This window comes from Gekko japonicus, unplaced genomic scaffold, assembly GCF_001447785.1.
Source record: "Gekko japonicus isolate JY-2015 unplaced genomic scaffold, Gekko_japonicus_V1.1 scaffold201, whole genome shotgun sequence".
NCBI classification, from domain to species: Eukaryota; Metazoa; Chordata; class Lepidosauria; order Squamata; family Gekkonidae; genus Gekko; species Gekko japonicus.
The window spans coordinates 490,697-511,549 of NW_015162480.1; the positions used below are offsets into that span (position 1 = coordinate 490,697).

A 20,853-nucleotide genomic window follows, 5' to 3' on the forward strand; every position below is an offset into this window, starting at 1 on the left:
AGGAGGAGAGCCTTCCCAGAGCCGGCAAGGAGCGCCTTGCTGCCCACCGGGGAATCCCGCGTTTAACACACGCGGGATTTCCCTCGGGGGCGCTGATTGGGCCAGTGGCCCGGCAGCGGCCCGGGGATTGGCTCCCTGCCTCCTGCCTCGCCACAGGGGCCCCGCCAGGCCCGGGCAGCGCAGCGCTACCCTTGGCCCTCTTCCCCCGCCCTTCTTGCTTCGGCCGGGCTGCGGGCGAGGAGAGGCTGCCGGCGGCTGCCCCTGCCTCTCCTCTCGCGCCCTAATGGCCGGCTCGTGCTCTAGGCGAAAGCCTAGTTCGCCTAGCGGGCGAGCTGGCCCTGATTACTGACCTTGATGGTGATTCAGTATAAGGCAGCTTCACGTGCTTGTGATGGCCATTTTGCTAGTACTAATGAATGGAAGCTTGGTGTCAGGATTTAGCAGGGCCATTTGCTTGCTTCTAATGGCCTATAGATTCAGTGGAGTTGAAAGGTGGATTTTTTAAATCATGGACTGTATCTTATGATAGGGTTGCCAGCCTCCAGGTGGGGCCTTGAGAGCTTCCCCTTTTACAACTGATCTCCAGCTGACAGAGATCAGCTCCCCTGGAGAAAATGGCTGCTTTGAAGGGTGGGCTTTATGGCATTGTACCATGCTGAGGCCCCTCCCCAAGCCCCGCCCTCTCCCGGATCCATCCCCAAAGCCTGGCAACCCTATTTTATGATGACCTCCTTTTAAGGTCAGTGATCTGCATACCTTCCTAGGGAATGGATAGCATCATTGTATTAAAGCAGAACACGCAGATCAGGCTCCAAAGAACTACTGACAGAGGCTTTTGAAGTTCCTTCTGATTTCCCCATACACCACCTGATTTTTTTTCCTAGGAAGTTGAGGCAATTTCTAGAATGCCTCTTAACACAGAACAAGGAACTATGATCTAGATGAAGAGGAAGAGAAGAAGAGATTGGATTTATACCCCGCCCTTCACTCGGCGTCTCAGAGCAGCTTACGATCTTTCCCCCCTTCCCTTGTCCATGACAGACACCCTGTGAGGTAGGTGGGGCTGAGAGAGCTCTTTCGAGGACTGCTCCTGAGAGAACAGCTCTCAGAGAACTTGTGACTGACCCAAGCAGCTGCATGTGGAAGAGTGGGAAATCAAACCTGGTTCTCTCAGATTAGAGTCCATGCTCTTAACCACTACACCAAACTGGCTTTGCATTTCATCTATTGTGCCTTACCATGGGCCTCCAAAACAGCATCATTCTTTAAACACTACACACAAAATAGAACAAAGTTTGAGTCCAGTGGCACCTTTAAGACCAACAAAGTTTCATTCTGTGCACCTGAAAGCTCATATCCAGAATGAAACTTTGTTGGTCTTAAAGGTGCCACTAAACTCAAACTTCGTTCTATTGCTTCCGACCAATATGGCTACCCACCTGAATCTACATACAAAATAATTAACCCATTTTGTTTGAGTAATATCAACACGTGTTATGTTAGAGGCCCAATGCGGAGTCTTTATTTCTCTCCTCCCTCTTGCACTAGCAGAGATTGCTGATAAGCCAGACCAGAAGGAGGGATTGGTTACTTTACTATTACAGTGGTTACTAAAACACTACCAATCATTAACTGTCTCCACCAGCTAATTGTTTAAAATTTGTGTCTTACAGCTCCGAAGGCCTCATGCATTGCACATTAGAATAGACAAGGTGCATTTTGAATGTTTTCTAGCCATGTGCTGGAAACGTTTAAATTTACTAAATTATGCAAGATCAGAAGTGCCAAATTTTTCTTGTACAACCAGGCACTCCATTTCAAGCTATCAAGTAACAGTAAATTTTGTTTACACAGACAGTTTACCATGCATGCAAGTTATGGCAACCAAATTGCCTATTGTGTCCAAGATCGTCATGACTTAGAATGGTTATAACATTTCTTTGGTAAGCACAGATTTCTTTTGATCTGCCTACCTATGCATAAATGTAACAAAAAAACTTTGCTTTAATAAAAAAAAGCTATTGCTTATATATTTGATTCCCGCCCCCCCCAATAAACCCTGCTGTATTTGTATAAATACAGGATCCTCTGTGGATAAATTATAAAACCAAATATCAAGAATCTATCCATAAAAATAATGCATACATTGAACAAAATCAGACGGAGGTTGTGCTCATGTAGTCTTCAGTATAATGTAGTAGGAATATAACATTTTCATTAGATTGTGTGTGACAATACTCATAGATAGACTGAGAGGGGGGAAATGGTGGGGGAATCAAACCCTGAAATAAATTCGGTAACCAGGAGGCTGAGGAAAACCAAATGAAAATGAACAAATAGTATGAGGATTACTAAAATTAGAAAGTTAATACATCCGTTTTAATAGAATAAAAACCAATAGAATACAGAAATTAAAATAGTAGTTATATCTACAAATATAGCATCTAGGTTGGGCAATTCGGAAGCAGAATAAGGGCAAATATAAGGATCACAGACTGCGGTCACACGCGCCAGTTGAAGCAGAGGTGAGTGAGGCTATTCCCTCCGAAGTAATTTGACCTGCAGTTGCAAGATCACACCTCCTTTCGTAGCTGGGGGTGAGTCATTTGTTTCCCATGCGCATAAACGAGGAATCACACCACCACACCAAGGGCCCCCTATGGGTATGTGATGATGTGCATACTGCAAGTGGGGGGGAAACGGCACCAAGCCAGGATGGCTTCATCTGACCATCCCGACGACATGAGTGCGCACTTGAGAGATCAGACAGGGGGAAGTCCATCAGAACCCATTTACTACCAGACTTTCCCCGGTGTCTTTTAACTCCCTTTCTGTGGCGGAGCAGCGTGGGTTGCTGACAATTGCGGGACGCTTCCCAGATGTTGCTTTAGATCCATCGGGCATTCGCGCCCATGTCGGATCTACTGGTGCGTGTGATCACAGCCAAATTCAAAAATCCAGAATAAATTCTATAATCAACCAACTGTACATGTTCCAGCCTACACAGCCTTCTTTAGAGGTCTCTTAGAAATTACTATATACCCTTAGCCTATTTATTACATAAAACAGAATAATCCTGACCCAGTGCAGAAGAAATTTTAAAAATTGCTATAAGCAGTCATGGAATCAAATAATATACCGAACTCCAAATTAAATTCTTAAGTGGTGACCTGGATAGTCCGGGCTGGCCTGATCTCATCAGATCTCAGAAGCTAAGCAGGGTCAGCCCTGGTTAGTACTTGGATGGGAGACCAACAAGGAAGTCCAGGGTTGCTATGCAGAGGCAGGCCATGGCAACCCCTCTCTGTTAGTCTCTTTCCTTGAAAACCCTACAGCGGCCCCGGTCACACGAGAGGTTTTGGCCCAGGAGAGGGATGGATCGGGGGCGGAGCAAATGGGCGCGAGCACACTGCAACATCTGGGAATCGGTGTGCACCCGTCCCCGATCCGGCCCTTCAGGCCGAAAATGCGCATGGAAAAATAATCACCCCCAGAGGAGGACTTACTGGATAAGCCGCAGCAAGCGCGGCCATCAGATCGCCGGCGCGCTCGTCTTCTGGAGCAACCCAGGCTCCCGGCTGAACTGTGCTTGCTCACACATGTGCAGTTCGGCAGCCTCTCTCCCCCTTCCATAGCTTCCCCCCAGCATCTGATCGTGCCGGGGAGGAACTGCGCGGCGGCTCAGGGGATCTATGTGATCCCGCCGCCGCATGTTTCTTTTGGTGTAACTTTAAAAAGCCGCACTTTGCCCGTTCTTTTTCCCCATGCGTGGCAGGGTCCAGCGTCTCCCTAAGTTAGTTGTGACTTGAAAGTGTTTTCCAACACAACCACAAAATCCTAGGCCTTATCAGAGCAAACCATTTCCACACGGTGTGTATAGCAACAATGACAATCTCAAAAACACTTTGAAGAACACGGGACTTACTTCTGAGCAGAACTGCTTAGGATTGCTCCAACTGTTCTGTAATTAACATTCTTGAACTAAATTAAGTGTCTCAAGGCATCCATGCAGCCCACCCCTCCTGTGTGTCGTTATGTACAAGTCCAGATGGCCACACAGTAAATTTACAATACCAGTAATTACGGGTCACGCGTAGTTATTTCTAAATAGGCAGTTCAAACATCGCCCCCTCAGTGGAATAATATAGTGTGTATATTTTCATTGCATGATCACACTCAAAACTTTTAACAACCTTGCAGTTCATTCACACCGTCAGCAGATATCACATACCTGAAGTCAAATCTCCCAGAAAATGTCTGATTTTAGGAAAGTGTGGATTGCAGAGACAGAGGTGTGGGGGAGATGTAGAGAAACGTTTTTTAATGGTGATACTCCCCATCCAACTTTTTGTTTTAATACAGTATCTACTTGAAAATTTTCAATTCTTTCGACCATGTAATTTAGCTGCATATTTACATGAGCATTGGTGCCAAGTTTCTCTCTGTCGATGCAAGACTAAATGAACAAGGCAATTACTGTATAGAGTTACACCTGATGCAGAATTGCACCTTTCCAAAAATACATTTAAGTCAATCAAAGGGCTAAAGTCACTTAGGAATACATTGTCAATGCTTAATGAATAGAGGATTCCAAAGGATTTTTCAGTATTGATATTCTAGATCAGAACTGGTCTTAGTATATTAGGTTCTGCAGGTTTTTCCCCCTTGGTGCATAAAGCACAGTCTACTCTAGGGTTGCTGGCTCTGGGTTGGGAAATGCCTGGATATTTCGGGGGTGGAGCCTGGAGAGGGTGGGGTTTGGGGAGGGGCGGAACCTCAGCATAGTACAATGCCATAGAGTCCACCCTCCAAAGCAGCCATTTTCTCCCCTGGAGAACTGATCTCTGTAGTCTGGAGATCAGTCATAAAAATGTGCAGTCTCCAGGCCCCACCTGGAGGATGGCAACCATAGGCTACCCACTGCAACATCTACCACATTCTAATCTCCTTAGGAATATGTTTGCACTCATAAACAACTTTACTTTTCTGTGTCTGGGTGACAGCTTTCGTAAAAAGGCAAGGGATGAAGAAACGGCTGTTTTCATTTACATATGTTAATGAAAACTTGCAATACGTTTTAGGCTTATCGGAAACTAGCAGCAAACGGTATTGTCATGTATGAATTTTAAAGTCTCCAGGGGCAGGGAGCTCCGTCCGGCTCCTGTTTCTTCTTATGCACAACACTTAAGGCTGCTAACATTTTGGAGCCAATGACTTCAAGCCCATATTGGAGTTCTAGATGGCAAAAGAAAGTTATTTCTTCTTTTTAAAAAAAATAATGGCAAAATCCTGCAAACAAGGAGTCCATACTTTTTAAAAGATTCCTACAAAAATATGCAGTCTGGGCTCAAATTTATAGACAGGTTTTTGTTGTTGCGTTCGGACAGCTACGGAAAAGGGCTGTAAAATGGTCAAGATCTCCCTCATTAAAACTGGGCAGTAAAATTTCATACTTTGCTCTGTCCATGTTTATCGTTTGCTGCCAAAACATACAAGAGTCTCACAGTCTCCCCCTCCCCACCCTGCCACCCCCATCTTAATCTTTATTCTTGCAAGCCTCCGATTAAGCTGTTACCCCGCAGGATGACTCCCTCTGAATAAACACATTTTGTAAACAGTTCCACTGATATCCCAGATCGGAGAAAAAGGGCCAATACTTATTCAAAGGTCATACAGCCTTTTAGCTCTAAGTAAACTCATTCTTCATGGCCATATATTTCTGCCTGGACAAGCTGCTTTGAGTCCTATCATTTGTGCTGCTACATTCCAGCTTGTTCATAATGTCTCTGATGATGCTACCTGATGCAGACACTCTGGTAGGCTAAGCTACAGACTCAGTGCACCATGGATATAATTGTGTGAAAGGAATAGGCTTGCCGGCCCCCAGGTCTGAGCGGGGGATCCCCTGATTTCAGGGGCTTCTCCCCGCCACTGACTACCTGGCCAGCAGGAGAAACCCTGCCTCTAAACTGGGATGTGATGATGTCACCCGGAAGTGACATCATCACATTGGGGATGTCGTGCGGGGATGTTCCGGTATTTGGGCAAACTCTATGGTTTGAGGGTGAAAAAACCATAGAGTTTCACCCAAATACCAGAGAATCCCTGCACGATGTCCCCAATTCGATGACATCGTCCCCGCCCACCCCCAAAACACCACCCTCCCAAATCCACCCGCTGGAGTTACAAGGGGACATGGCAACCTTCGAAAGGAATCAGCTTTTATCAGCTCCTCACTTGAGCCAAATTATGTGTAACTTTATGACTTCTGTTGTCTGCAGTTCCTGAGTGCTTCCCTTCCCCTTTTTTAAAATTACAAGCATGACCCCAAACTGGATTAAGAACATAGTATCAGTGAGATTGTGATGGGGAAGGACCAGTGTTCCCTCTAAGCTGAGTTAGTGTGAGCTAGCTCACAATTTTTTAGCCTCCGGCTCACGCATCTTTGTATTAGTTCAGGAAGGATGGCTCCAGAGCAAACTAATTTATGCAGTAGCCAAATCGCACGCTCATAACTTTAATGCCAGTAGCTCACAAAGTAGAATTTGTGCTCACAAGACTCCATAGCTTAGAGGGAGCATTGGTAAGAACATGTTGTTGTTCAGTCGCACAGTCGAGTCCGACTCTTCGTGACCCCAAGGACCAGCTCCCGCCAGGCCCTCTTGTTTTCCGCCGTCCTCTGAAGTTTGCTCAATTTCATGTTTGTTGCATCTATGACACTGTCTAACCATCTCATCCTTTGCTGTCCCCGTCTTCTTTGACCTTCAATCTTTCCCAGCATCAGGGTCTTCTCCAGTGAGTGCTCCCTTCTCATTTGGTGGCCAAAGTATTTGAGCTTCAGTTTCATTATCTGGCCATACATGACTGAAATTATCTTAATGCCCAGGATGTCAGCATACGGTTTAAACATAGAGCTCTGGGTGAATCCTAGCATGTCACACCAATCTAATGAAGTAACTTCTCACTTGTGCTGGAAGTGAGGCCACAGCATTGGTGCAACACCAAATTGTGCCCCACCCATTTTCTCCCAATGACCTGTTGAGCATATCCTGCTGCAGCAATATACCCAGCCACCCCAGGTAGAACAGTAGGGTTGGACCCATTCCCCTTGTACCATTTTCCCAGTCTGAGATGGCTCCATCCATGTGCAAGTTGCCTTCCTTGGACAAAGACATAGGAAACATAGCATGTCTGCATGTTTGCCCCAAAGGAGTAAATAGCAGCTTTGCAAAACTGTTTCTGGCTGAGGAAATGATGAGGTTAAGGGGAAGGATTCAACAATGCTTCCCCATGCTAAAGTCCGGATCCAAACTGGGGTCCTTTGTGCCTGTCGTTTTAAAAGAAAAGAGATCCAAACATGGAACTCCAGCATCAGGGCAGTTTGGCCCCAAAACTGTGCTGGGGACTGGAGATCTCGTGGAATTACAACTGATCTCAAAACTGTAGAGATCAGTTCCCTTGGAGAAAACGACTGCTTTGGAGAGTGGCTCACCTCCCAAATCTACAGGGATTTCCCAAACTGGAGTTGTCAATCCTAAATTTTGCCCACAGCAGTGAATACCTTCTGGGATAAGGAAGAGAAAAACGATCCATTTTTGTCCCAGTACAGTCCTCCTGAACCACAGTTTCTGTGTATACAGGGGTCATTTCCTGCAGGAGCACACAGGAGCGGAGCTCCGGCAGTAAAGACCCAAGGGGGCGGGCACATGCAACAAGCCCCACCCCCTGCTCCCAGCAGCCCTCAGTCAGAGCAAGAAGCAGCCAGGTAAGTTGCAGAGCTCCCACTGCCCCCCCCCCCCCGGCCCCAAACAGTCCCGAGACACAGCACAGGCACCTTTAAGACCAGGTTTTATTCAGGTACAAGCTCTCCCTCCTTTGCGAGGACAGATCTGCACGTTCTCCCCCCCCCCCAATAGCTAGCAATCCAAAACAGTCCAGTGGAGCCTGAGCGGTGGGTGTTGTTTTCTGACACACTTCCGGTGATGTCAGGGGGTGTGGCATATGCAAGTAAGTTATGCTAATGAGTTATGCTAATAAGCTCCTGCACCTCTTTTTCTACGAAAGGACCCCTGTGTGTATATAATCCACATGCACAAAGAGCGACATGTGAAGTTCTTCCAAATAAGCACTCAACTTCACCGTGTTAAAGCAGCAGGCCGGGCCGCTTGCTTGTAAGCGAGTAATCTGATGGACAAAAGGGCTCCAGCCTGCCGCTTGACTTGCTGGCCTGTGACTGTGACCCTCCTGTGCTTCCAGGCTGTGTTGCTAATCTTGAGCGCTGTGCTCCACCAATAAAGGGGCTTATACAATCACCATGTTTACCATTATAGCACGGAAACAATGGACATGGTGGTGGTGGAAGGAAAGCAAACATGAATGTTCTCCACATGCATCTCATTCGAGGCTCCCTGCTTCCTCCTCGCTGGAGATAAGCATCTTTGGTGTCTGGGTTGTCCCAAGAGATGAAGACTATCTGCAAGGCCTCCAACAGAAAAGAGCAAGAGTCCAGTAGCACCTTGAAGACTAACAAAATATGTGGCAGGGGATGAGCTTCTGTGAGTCACTGCTCACTTCTTCAGATACAGTTAGAATGGAAGTCCATCAGTCCCATTTATTGGAAAGTGGAGTGATTTCAGATGTCGAATGACATGAGCAGGCACATGACAATAGCAGGTGAATGACAATAGCAGGCGTGATTGGATCAGGTGAGATATGCAGAGGGGTAATAGGCGTGGAGAAATCAGCATTGGTAACCAGACAGGAAACCTAGGTCTCTATTCAGTCCTGGTGGATGCAAAGCCACCAGTCAGCACATCTGCAATCCTTACCCCCATGGCTCTAGCGGCCTCTGAAAGCCCACACATGACTTATAACTGCATACTCTGGTGTTTCCCCATAGCAAATGTTGCCACCTTCTACTACTTTTACACCCAACCTATCTTAGCCTTCAGATCTGTTAGTACTTGGAACTTGTTTTCTATTTTTAGCAAAGAGCATTCAACACTTTTGTCAAAAAGACAAAAATAATGACTACTGGGGAATTATGAAACTTTAAGGCTGACAATGAAGAAACTGACATTGTTAAGGATTTTCTATTCCTTGACTCCATCATCAACCAAAAGAGAGACTGCAACCAAGAAATCAGAAAGAGACTGAGGCTGGGAAAGTCAGTCATGAAGGAGCTAGAAAAGATTCTTAAGTGTAAGGAGGTGTCACTGGTGACCAAGATCAAGATGATTCATACTATAGTATTCCCCATTACTATGTACGGGTTTGAAAGCTGGACAATGGAGAAAGCTGAAAAAGAAAGTTTGATGCATTTGAAATGTGGAAGAGAGTTGGAAGAGAGTTTTCCAGATACCATGGACCACCAAAAAGACAAATAAGTGGCAGATTCCTATGATTCACACACAAAAGGGCACATGGGGTCCCACTCCAGATTTGTTCGCAAGTGGTTCCTACTTTTAGAATATTTCGCAGAAAATGACATACTACCAACACATCCCGGCTATGCAGAATGGCTACATATCTAAGGTTATACTCCTAGGCAGGGGTCATTTCGTAGAAAAAGAGGTGCAGAAGCTCAGCATAACTCATTAGCACAACTTATTTGCATATGCCACACCCCCTGACATCACTGGAAGTGTGTCAGAAGGCAACACCCACCGCTCAGGCTCCACTGGACTGTTTTGGATTGCTAGCTATTGGGGAACGTGCAGATCTGTCCTCGCAGAGGAGGGAGAGCTTGTACCTGAGTCAAACTTGGTCTTAAAGGTGCCACTGGACTGTTTTTGGGCCAGTGGGCTGGGGGGAGCTCTGCAACTTACCTGGCTGCTTCTTGCTCTGAATGAGGGCCACTGGGAGCAGGGGGTGGGGCTTGTTGCATGTGCCCGCCCCCTGGACTCTTTACTGCCAGAGCTCCGCTCCTGTGCGCTCCTGCAGGAAATGACCCCTGCTCCTAGGTCTGAGTACTCTTCTCTACTCTCTTCTTCTTTTCAGTTTGGTGGTGCCAAAAATAATGTTATAAGGTTATGATTGTGATAAGAAATCCTGATTGGTCTAGTTGTATTCAATGTAGTTGATTTAGTTGTATACACTATTGTAAATGTACATGAACTCATGGTATTGGGCTGATCACTATGTCTTACTGTTTGTATGGTTTGGTTTATATGTATGTTGAAAATACTTTTCAATAAATATTATAAAATTAAAAAAAGACAAATAAGTGGACTCTAGATCAAATCAAGCCTGAACTCTCCCTAGGAGCTAAAAAGACTAAAATGAGGCCATCATATTTTGGTCACATCATGACCAAGACAAGAGTCACCAGAGAAGACAATAATGCTGGGAAAAACTGAAGGCATCAGGAAAAGAGGAAGACCCAGCATGATATGGATTGATTCAATGGAAGAAGCCACAGCTTAGAAAGCACTGCCAGTTTGAGTAAACCATACTAACCTTAATGGACCAAAGATCTAATTCAGTATAAGGCAACTTCATATCTATTCATGAGTGTTCAAGGAACGAAGCTGGTTTGTGGGCAGGTACAGGTGGAAGGCCAAGAAGTGCAACATCCCTGTGGAGCAGATTATTGACTTCTAGGGGAGCTGCTCAGACAGAAGATCTGAAGCATGAAATTTATTTTATTTAATTTATTTATTTTTGACATTTGACATCATGGACTGGATTCGCAGTTGCCTGGTTCAGCTGCCGAAGAAAATGCTGCTCGTTCAAAATGTCTGCAGTTCCTTCCTCTTGACCAGCTGTCTTACGAGATGGCAACAGATGACTGATGCTCAGGGCTCGAGGTTCCAGCTGCATTTTAGAGTATGAAACCCAATTCTTCCAGCTCACGGCAGCCTACAGAAAGTACAACTCAAGCCAATGTTCTTTTTTTTTTATTGGATCTTGAAAGAAATTTTTTCAGTTAATCAATTACTCTAAAGACAACCTTTAAGAAATAGATAATAAATCTCTCCCTGCCTTCCCTGAGTAAACTTTAATAATATAAACATAAGTGGTAGAGATCTACTTTAAAGGGAGGGAAAAAGCAAATGTTTGATCCCTGAAGACCAACAGGGTTGAACCATGGGGGAATATTAAATAGAAGCATAACTGCATCATGGCAAACGAAGCCAAAGAAAACCCTGTTTGAGGAGGAAGGATTCCTCGGTAACTGTTGAAAAGCTGGAAATGTTAAAACTGACCCCACAGGTAGCTGGCATCTCATTTCCAGCACAGTTCCAAATTCCAGGCGGTGTTTATTATTCTTGGGCTTTTTGCATCTTTAGATCACTTCAGTGCACTTGAAAATTCTCTGCATCCCAATACTATTTAGGAATTAAGCCATGGCTTTGCAAGAAATAGTGGCTTGGGCCATGACAGATTAAGTACACACACACACATGAAGCTACCTTATAGTGAATCAGGCCATTGGTCTATCTGTCAGTATTATCTACTCAGGTCCAGATCACACGCAGAATTAGCCACACGATAGGCACGAATGCCAGGCAGATTTTAAGGGTGCGATCACATGGGAACATCTGACAAGCGTCCCGCACCCGTCGGCAACCTGTCTCGTTCCGCCGAAGAAGCGGGGTTAAAAAATACCACGGAAAGTCCAGTATTAAACGGGTTGCTACAGGCCATGGACGGACTTTCCCCTATGTGATCGCTCCAGCATGCTCTCATGACATCGGGATGGTCTGATCAGGCCATCCCAATTCCTATTAAGATATGGGTCAAAATGTCAAAGGTAGCAAGCAGTTACTGTAGATGAGTTTGATCTGACTGTCAAACCTAGCTGTCAGGCTAGCAATCATGTAACTACAGACAGGTGCTTCTACCAGGTGTTGCTCTTTCAGGTCTTGTTAGAGATTACATCACCTTGTTAGGGATTGGCTAGAGTTCAGCATAATAGCTTGCTTAGCTATGGGGCCCTCAGTTCTCAGAGACTAAGGCACGGCATGCTGTTCAATGACCTGGTAAATATCTATATATATTCACCTTTATAAACTCTCTGTGCACCTTCATATCTGGTCAGTCTCCTGCTTCTTATTTTCATAACCCAATAATTCCGTGCCATTGTTTTTTTTCTCCTTCTCAATATGCACATCATCGCATACTGCCGTAGGAAGCCCTCAGTGTGGAGATGCGATTCATTGATCTCCGTTTAAGCAAATCGAAAACAAACAGCAAAAAACCCAAACCAACTCACCCGCGATTGTGTCTGATTATGCAGTGGCGGGCTATGCCCGCAGCTTCAAAGAACTGTGTGATTGCGCAACTGTGGGTCAATTTCCTCCAGGTTAAATAGCCTCTCTTCCCCCGCACATTATCTCACGCGTGTGACCGGGACCTCAGACTGGCAACAGATGTATACACACCAATGCCTTGGAATCATCCAGGAAGTTCAAGATGTTATCTGAAGACATATAATGCATCTACCTTGCAGATGCTAAAAAGGTTTAGGTCTGGTTGCTGCTGGGCAGGGACACCTACTAAAAATACTACTTTACACAGAGAGTGATTAAAATGTGGACTTCACTGCCAGAGGATGTAGTGATGGCCACAGGAATCAACAGCTTTAAAGGGGGATTAGAAAGACTCATGGAGGATAAGTCTATCAATGGCTACTAACCACGGTGACTGAGGGGAACCTCCACATTCAGAGGCACTAATCCTCTGAGTCCCAGAGCCAGGAGGCAACATCAGGGGAAGGCCTTGGTCTCTATGCCCTGTTGTTGGTCCTCCTGAGGAACTGGTTGGCCACTGTTTGAGACACAATGCTGGACTAGATGGACCGCTGGTCTGATCCAGCAGGGCTATCTTTATGTTCTTATAGATAGATCCATGGAGGATAGGTCTATCAATGGCTACTAGCCATGGTAGCTGAGGGGAACCTCCACATTCAGAGGCACTAAACCTCTGAATCCCAGAGCCAGAAGGCAACATCAGGGAAGGCCTCGGCCTCTCTGTCCTGTTGTTGGCTGTCCAGAGGAACTGGTTGGCCACTGTGTGAGAGAGGATGCTGGACTAGATGGACCATTGGTCTGATCCAGTAGGGCTCTTCTTATGTTCTTAAATCTAGGTAGACCAGGCTGAGTACTGTACTGGAAAAAAAAAAGATGAGATAAAAATAAAATAAAAAGTAGTCTCTGGTGTGTGTGTGAGCAAGTGTACCTTCATATGTGTGGGTGATCAGCAGTTAGAGACTGCAGCTCTTTTCTGGGTCAAAAATAGGTAGGCACGAATATACAAAACAAAATGTCATGGGGACCTACTAAGAAAAGAAAAGCAGGTCTAATCAGTTTAATCACTGAATCGGTGCACTGTGCCATTTCCTGTAATTTCCAAGTAAGCAGAAATAATGTAAAATACTTTTAACTTGGAGCCATTTGGCAAAAACGAGTTCAAGTACAGTAATTAATGAAGTTTTTTCCATTTTTTATACAAACAGTTAGTGGGAATGATTAAATTTTGTACTACGTAATTTGTTTAAAAACAATCTGCTGTTGTCCAATAGACAGGAAATTGCAGAATCGTTTTTTGTTTGTGTTTTTGAAAGAAAAAAAAATCTGAGAAATCATCTTAAAGCACATGAAGAGAATAAAACCCAAGATTTATGTTTTATGGAAACTAGACAATCCAGAGGACAGCCCTTTTATAGCTGCTTTTAGAAAAGATGACTGATGATTAAAAGGGGCTCCATGAAATAAAAGGATATTGTGTGAAAACATTTCTGAATAATATTTGGTGGGCAAACTAATAGAACAGCATGCAGCTAAGGGGAGGGGGGCACTTTCTTCCCCATACATTGCTTTGATCCCTGTCAGAAATAAGATATGTTCCAGCAGGGGTCATTTAGTAGAAAAAGAGGTACAGAAGTTCATTAGCATAACTCATTAGCATAACTTATTTGCATATGCCACACCCCCTGACATCACCGGAAGGCAACACTCACCGCTCAGGCTCCACTGGACTGTTTTGGATTACTAGCTATTGGGGGGGGGGGACGTGCCGATCTGCCCTGGTAGAGGAGGGAAAGCTTGTACCTGAAGGCGGGCCCGGGGAGGGGGGTCTGCAATTTACCTGGCTGCTTCTTGCTCTGACTGAGGGCTGCTGGGAGCAGGGGGTGGGGCTTGTTGCATGTGCCCGCCCTCTGGGCTCTTTACTGCCGGAGCTCCGCTCCTGTGTGCTCCTGCAGGAAATTACTCCTGTGCTCCAGATTTTCCTTTCTGTTTTAGTCATTCTGTCTAATTCTGAACAATGACCCTAGAGTAGAGATCAAAAAATCCACACAGTAGCACCATGTATGATATAATTTCATAGAAAAATATGAAAATTAGAAGAGGAGGAGGAGGAGGAGGAGGAGGAGGAGAAGAAGAAGAAGAAGAAGAAGAAGAAGAAGAAGAAGAAGAAGAAGAAGAAGAAGAAGAGTTGGATTTATACCCTGCACTTGAAGTCTCAGAGTAGCTTACAATCACCTTCCCATCCTCTCCCTCCACAACACACCTACTTCCTCTGTGAGGTTCTGAGAGAACTTCTCTTGAGACAACAGCTCTAAGAGAACTTCTCTTGAGACAGCAGCTCTGAGAGAACTGTGATTGATCCAAGGTCACCCAGCTGGCCGCATGTGGAGGAGAAGCGGGGAATCAAATCCTGTTCTCCAGATGAGAGTCCCCTGCTACAACAAAAGGGGAACCTCAAAGAAAGAATGAGGTCTGGTGACATAGTGATGTGAGATCTCAGCTGCCATTATAGTGCTTGTTTAGTAACACCTGTAACAAGTGCCGCAGTGTGCTGGGACTGAACTATTTGTGGGGGGAGGCTGCAGCAGAGAAGAAGGGGAGGACAGGATATGGTGGCAGGGTCGGGGAAGAAGAACAGAGGTGGCAAGAAGGAAGTGCGCTCCCCTCGCTGCTGCTTTCCCTCCCACCGTCTCTTCTGCGTTATCTCCCCACCACCACCACACACACAGTGTCTTGCGGCAGCTACCCAGCTGATATGGTAGTCTGTGCTACAGGTGCTTTCCCTTCCAACCAGACCCAATCAGCTGGCCAGCAGCAACAGCCAAAGTCTTGGAACGCAGTAGGAGGAAGGATCTGCTTTCTAGTCTGAGCCAAAGCCTGGAGACCATGGAGGGAGGAAAAGAGAGAGAAAGCAGCAGCCATGGGCTAAAGAAGAGCAAGCAAGAGACAAAGCAGTGACTGGAGGGGGGCAAACAAGAGGGGAAGGAGCCGTGTCTGTTGTGGGGAGGGGAAGGAAAAGGAGTTTGTAAGCTTCTCTGAGACTCCGAGTAAAGGGCGGGTTATAAATCCAATCTCCTGCTCCTCCTCCTCCTCTTCTTCTTCTTCCTGCAAGGGTGGGACATCCCCTTCCACATAGGACTTTTATGGTCCCCTTCTTGTCTGATCCGAAGATGAATGAAACATACCATTTTATGAATGTTTGAAGGAAGACTTTATCAAACAATCACAAGGTTATGTGTTTCTTGTTGAAAAAAAGTCTAAACAAACTACAACTGTGTCCAGAACTATTCACCGTTTTCAGCCCTCTGTTCCGGACCACTTCGGACCGCGAGGGAAGATTCATACGATGAGCGTTTCTTGACCCGTATCAAAAATTCCTCACCTGTGGAAAGCTAGAATGCTTGAGACGAGAGTTCAGATCCAGCCACTGTAAGTTATCTATTATTTATATTTTAAGTTCTGTTTTATATGACAGAACCTTTGAACGTGCAGTACTCCATGTATTCTGAAACTGTACAAACTAGAAACAGCTGTTCCCTATGATAATTTGTTGTGTGGTTTTGTTCTGGAAAAAGAAGCATATTGAGTTTCATTGGAGAGCTAATGTGCTGTGCTGATTAACATTTTGGGCTGTGATTAGGGAGTACTACATAGTTCTCTTCTCCTCCATTCCCCCCCACCCGCAGCAACTCAGCAAGGTCGGTCAGGTTGAGGGAATGTGACTAGGCTAGCCCAACTTGGCCAGTCAAACTAGTGACTAGTAGGGTTGCCAGACCCCTGGTCGGGGGGGGGGGGATTCTGACTGGCAGGGGAAGCCCCACCCCTGAACAGTCCCCTCCCACAGTGTTGGCATGATGACATCACCCAGAAGTGACGTCATCACACTGGGCACATCGCATGGCAGCACTCTAGCGTTTTGACCAAAATTCTATGGTTACCATAGAGTGTTGCCGTGTGAGGTGCCCAGTGTGATGACATCACTACCAGGCGATGTCATCATGCCAACGCCACAGGAGGGGGCTGTTCATGGGTGGAGATTCTCCCACTGGCCAGAACCCCTGCCCTGACCGTGGGTCTGGCAACCCTACTAGTCACTAGTGTGGCTGGCCAAGTTGGGCTAGCCTAGTCAAATTCCCTCAGCCTAGTCTACCTTGCTGAGTTGCTGTGAGGGGGGGGGGGAACGGAGAAGAAGAGAATCATGTAATACTCCCCTGAGTCTCTTGAAGGAAGGATAGGACAAAAACGTGATAGATAGGATTGATGTCCCAGCTTTCCTCCCAGGGTTGTCAACCTCCAGGTGGTGGCTGGAGATCTCCTGCTATTACAGTTGATCTCCAGGCAACAGAGATCACTTCACCTGGAGAAAATGGCCACTTTGGAAGGTGGAGTTTACGGCATTATACAACATCGAAGTCCCTCCCCTCCCCAAACCCCGCCCTCCTCAGGTTCCACTCTCAAAATCTCCAAGTATTTCCCAACCCAGGACAACGTAGATTTCAGTCTACGGAATGAACAATGGCAAAGGGGGGTGTGTGTGTGACGTGCCGTCAAGTTCCTTCTGACTTATGGCGACCCTATGAATTAATGACCTCCAAAACATCCCATCATCATCCCTTGCTCAGGTATGGCAAACTGAGGGCCGTGGCTTCCTTGATGGAGTCCGTCCATCTCATGTTGGGCCTTCCTCTTTTCCAGCAACTTTCAACTTTTCCTAGCATTATTGTCCTTTCCAGTGACTCTTGTCTTCTCATAATGTGACCGAAGTGCAATAGCCTCCGTTTAGTCATCTTAGCTTCTAGGGAGAGTTGAAGCAGAGGTAAAGATAGGCCCCTGCCACACGGGGGGGGGGAAGAACGGCCGAAGTGCGGCTTTTTAAAGCCGCACCAAAAGAGACACGTGGCGGCGAGATCAAATAGATCCCCTGAGCCGCCGCGCAGTTGCTCCCCGGCACGATCAGATGCCGGGGGGAAGCCACTGCAGGGAGAGCGAGGCAGCAGAACTGTGCATGTGTGCGCGTGCGCAGTTCGGCCGGGAGCCTCAATTGCTCCTGCAGACGGGCGCGCTGGCAATCTCACGGCCACACTTGCTGTGCCATTCCAGGTTGGTGCTACGTTTTACTTGGGGGGGGGGTTGCAGCGGGTTTTAGGCCTTCAGGGACGGATCGGGGGCAGGTGCACGCCGATTCCCAGACGTTGCAGTGTGCTCGCGCCCGTTTGCTGCGCCCCCGATCCGTCCCTCTTCCAGCCCAAAACCTCCCGTGTAACCGGGGCCATAGAAAACCTATGTAATTATTATTTCTGATGTAACATCTGTAACTTGGAAAACCTTCCTTTTGGCAGTTCCCCTGTGAGTGCCAATGATCAGAACCAGTGATCATTATAACTTTTCCTTTGAGAAACACACACACACGCACACACAGGTGGGTTGGGTCACAGTCATGGGATCATCCACACAAAAGATGTATGGAACACTGTTTTCCCTATGAGTGAAAGCCAGTTTGGTGTAGTGGTTAAGAGCAGTGGCCATGGTTATTGCTTGCATGGGGAGACTGCCAAGGAATACCAGGGTTGCCACATGGAGGCAGGCAACGGCAAACCACCTCTGAACGCCTCTTGCCTTGAAAAACCCGACGGGGGGTCCCCATAACTCAGCTGTGACTTGATCACACTTTCCATCACCATCATGACTTGTTAACCAACAGAATGAAGTGCTAATCTACATACTAACTTCTCTATGCACTGATCATGTAATTGCTCTGAATTTCCACCAGCATGCTGTAACATCTACAAACACCACGTAACACTGCACAGTTGCTTTATAAGTTCCCTTGCTTCCGCTAGTTCTCACTTTTGTTGCAGAGCAGAGATGGGAAAATTCTGAATGTCATATTGCCACACCCAGGGCTCTTTTTGTAGAAAAAGCCCAGCAGGAACTCATTAGCATAATAGGCCACACCCAACAGCAGACACTCATTAGCATATTAGGCCACACCCTTGACAGCACAGCACATTAGCCTATTAGGCCGCACCCCCGTGTTCCCAGAAGTGTGGTCATCCAGCCACACCCACCTTTTGCTTCATATTCTGTTTACTTTGTTGTCAAAACCCAGAGGTTTTTTTATAGCGGGAACTCCTTTGCATGTTAGGCCACACACCCCTAATGTAGCCAATTCTAATGAGTTTCTGCTGTTGGGTGTGGCCTATTATGCTAATGAGTTCCTGCTGGGTGTGGCCAACTCAGGAGCCATCCGGAACTCCGTTCCTGTGTGTTCCTGCCCAAAAATAGCCCTGGCCACACCAAATGATGAACGACAACAACAAGGTGACCTGTTGTTTCCAAAAGCAGTCATGCCCCTGAGATTTTCATGAAGTTTTCAGCTGTAAATCAGTGGGTAGCCTTTCTGAGAACAGCTATTGACAGCCTGTGCCTGCCGATTATATCTGGGAAAGATCAGTGAGCTGAACATCTAGATAATGTATTGAATACACTCTTATGGTAACACCATCGCTATGAAATTAAAACAACGCTGCTAACACTTTATGATATTGCACTGTTTTTATAATGAACTGTGTTTAGATGTTTTTATGGTAATTTAATTGTTATTTATGTATTTACTTTTATGTAAGCCGCCCTGAGCCTGCCTTGGTGGGGAGGGCGGGGTATAAATTGGAAAAATAAAAAAATAAATAAATAAGCTCTGGGGCCTTATAATGCCATCATGTGCTCCATTTTTTCATTTTTCATTTTGTATATTTGTACACCCAGGATAGCTGTGAATATTACTAACTTTGGCTGTGGTCACACTGGAGGTCAGGCGCAGTCTGGGTGCGTCTCTAAATGCACTGGTTCAAATTGCTGCAGGAAGGTCCGACTAGACAGCACAACCTGCAGCGGTTTCCCCATGTGCTTGTCCACTGGTGAAGCATTTAAATGACTGCAGCACCTCAACCTGGTTGGTTTCTTAAAAAAAAACAACAGACAGGCACATGTGCATATGCGCTCATGCACTTATGTGAATATCGGCAGCTACTAAAGAAGCCACACCTGGCAGAAACGGATCTGCTGGTTCAGACTTCCCCTCTGGCTTCAGTTCACGACAGGGGAGTTCAGATGCCTGGAACAGAGGCGGAATCTGCATTTGTCTTTCCCACCAGTGTCCCAGCCTTTTGACTCCGTCTTCAAAAAAGCTGTCTACATTTGGTGTCGTTTTCACACCTCAACAGTGCTAGCATACTTTTGCACGTCCACATATGTCTATCGTCCTTTGGGGCAGCTCCACTGTCATTGCACCTCCACACTGCTTTAAAAGAATCTTCTCCAAACAACATTCAAACAAGCCTAGAGAAAGACGGCGTCACAGCAGCACGAAAATGATTTAAAAATGCAAATGCAGATTCGGCCAGAGGGATAGAAGAACTAGCATCCATAAAGACCAGACTGTCCCCAGTTCCAGGTTACTCTGCTTCCGAACCAGGGCAAAACGGGGTGGTCATGACTGGGGCACGGAAGGGAGATGTCATTGTCTGATTGTGCTCTTTAAATCCACAAAGGTACCGCAATGATATCGCTGCAAACTGCTTGTGTGACCACAGCCAGGGCCGGCTCACTCACTAGGCGAACTAGGCGGTCGCCTAGAGCAGTGGGGCGCCACACTGAACCCGGCCCCATACTCTGGGAGTTTCTTGATTATTTGTGTTTTTCATTCTTCCTAAAATGCATTTATTTTTGAAAATTGGTGGACGCACCGGGGGGGGGGGGGCAGAAGGGATCCTTGCCTAGGGGGCAAAATAAGCTGGAGCCGGCCCTGCCTCCAGGTTTATCACAGACCCCTGTTTGTTTTCCCTCAATTACACTCATGGAAAGTTTCAATATTTGCCCCATCAGCTTGGGAGTTTCAGCTGGAGAGCCCTTGATCTAGAGGACAGGTTTCTGAGCAAAATTTGAGAGACCTGGGTGTGTACCGCAGGATAAAACATAGCAGAAAGATGTTGAGATAGAAATTAACATGCATGATACGAAGGGTTGCAATTTTGCTCTATCCAGGAGGGCAGCAGCCCTTAACTGCCTTCCACAGAATTACCTCCACTGTGACCTTCCCTTCCCTTAAAACTAGGAGGTAAAGGGGGGGTAATGAAAATTAAAACCAGACACTTAGATGTAAAGGAACAACTAGAATGTTCTTCTCTGGTGGATGCCGACAGCAATACCGTGCCTTCCCTGCGTGTGTGCGGCTCCCATTGCCAGCACATCCTGCCACAGAAATGAGAAGGCTTGGATGATGACCCAAGTGTTTTTGATGTGGAACAAAAGCCAAGGCTAACAATGAAGTCCATGGGAGCTCTTTGCATATGAGGGAAGCAATGTGTCAAGCTGAGACCACAGGAGGATGACAAGGTTATCTTCCTATCTGGAATTAAGTTTTATTACAAATAAATGCAAAAAAAAAAACCAGTTGGCAAAACCGGATCATCCTCCAAGGCAGCATTTTGCATTTTTTGGAAATAAGTTACTTAAAACAGTTGCACACTGACCCGGAGACAATTTATAGTCTTTAAAAAAAAAAAAACAGCCAGAAAAGGCTGAATTGCACTCTATTATGTTT

General features: G+C 46.2%; 1 protein-coding gene across 1 annotated transcript in view; it reads right to left on the reverse strand.

Annotated features, from left to right (window-relative positions):
* The window catches only part of CCBE1 (collagen and calcium binding EGF domains 1), a 211,278-nt gene that overhangs the window by 78,318 nt on the left and 112,107 nt on the right, over positions 1 to 20,853 (reverse strand). The window lies entirely within an intron of this gene.